The sequence below is a fragment of the Sinocyclocheilus anshuiensis genome, unplaced genomic scaffold (genome assembly GCF_001515605.1).
Source record: "Sinocyclocheilus anshuiensis isolate Anshui unplaced genomic scaffold, SAMN03320099.WGS_v1.1 scaffold957, whole genome shotgun sequence".
NCBI lineage: Eukaryota > Metazoa > Chordata > Actinopteri > Cypriniformes > Cyprinidae > Sinocyclocheilus > Sinocyclocheilus anshuiensis.
Window position 1 is genome coordinate 191848 of NW_015557101.1, and position 1547 is coordinate 193394.

The 1547-nt window shown below is 37.4% G+C and overlaps 1 protein-coding gene across 1 annotated transcript in view; it reads left to right on the plus strand.

Moving 5' to 3' along the window:
* Positions 1-1547, plus strand: part of LOC107677528 (ecto-NOX disulfide-thiol exchanger 2-like) — a 190263-nt gene that overhangs the window by 144522 nt on the left and 44194 nt on the right. The window lies entirely within an intron of this gene.

Genomic DNA, 1547 nt, shown 5'->3' on the forward strand with positions numbered 1-1547 from the left:
TAACCCCCATATAGCATACATGAATCACCTCGTAGCAGATCTATACAGGTGGAGCTGGGGAAGGTGGAGGGTTTCTGAAGCAAGCTGCAACTGCTACTGCAAGCACGAATCATATATTTGAATGTTGAGCAGCGAGCTCATTGGCTACCGATACAGGAGAGAACCAATCAGCTGTCCCATGTGATAATGATGTCATTAGGTCAGATTGAGTTAGACCTATCAGACTGCGCCATCTAGAGTTTCATGCCAGAACTCTGTATATATATGCTGTTAATATGAATTTCATTTTTAGATTTGTTTTTATTTTAATTTACATATGTCATTGAAATATTTCAGTTGAATATTTTATACATTTATACAAAATGTGTACATTCATTGTAGATTGCACCTGTAATATTTCACAATGTCATAAGCAAGAATACAAAAATGATGCTTATGTGCCACGCCAAGTGATTTAGAATAATTTCACTTTAACTTTTATCTAATGGAAATGAGGCCCATGTGTCCACAAGTTCCCTCTGGACTTGATGGATTGATTAATTAGGGAGGCGGGGCTTCCACACATCACTCAAAGATCTTGTCAGAGTCCCTGACAAGAGGTCAAGCAGAAGACAAGCGCCGACACCTAGTAATAAATTTCTGCCTTTGAACGTTGCATATCACTGACCTCCTCGACACCGGTCACATGAGCTGCTTCTCTTATCCAGTCACATCTTAAATCAGTCTTTGTATGCAAATATTAGGATGTCCCTCTCAGCCACAGAAAGCAAATGCCGGCCGCTCCAATAATACCTTGTCCATTATTTATTCTTCTCTGAGTGTTGCTCTCTCAGTGGAGAGGGTTGAGACTGGAGCGGTGCCCCATATATTACGTGGCCTCCTGACAGAGCTCTGCAGGCCTTTCCATAAATTATGGTGCTCATTTCTAACGTGAACACAATGCGTAAAATATTTATCAGCGTCTCTGGGCTCTAAAGCAGTGATAGAGAGGCGGAAGCAAACCGTGTGTGTGTCATACACCTGTCAGTGACTTGCGAGAATTTACCGGCCAAAAATATTTTTTACTGTCCATGAAACTGTGTTTGCATTATTTCATGAAAAAAACAGGCAGAACAAATTAGGGAAACTAATAATAATAATAATAGTAGTAATCTTTTTTTTTTAATTTATAAAAAAATTTAATCGATAGAAATGTCAGTATAACACTGCTTTTTTTTATTATTTTATATAACAACAGTACAATTGCAATGCTAATATTTATGCTTGCTTTTTCGTTGCTTTCAAACATTAAACCATAGAGCTTTTATTTTGGTGGAAAAACTTGTGTGACTCGTGTGAAAAGATCACAAGGCAGCACATCAAATTACATATTCATATTATTACAATGCAGTCTTTGCGATTTGATAATCACACTAAACCAGATCGTTTTCTCAGGCAATTTTTAGAATTAATAAAAAGTTACTGACCTATATATATTTCTGTCATGACAACTCTCAGAGGGATTGGCATGGTAATGTACATGGCAATGTTAATGTATTTGGTCTTGG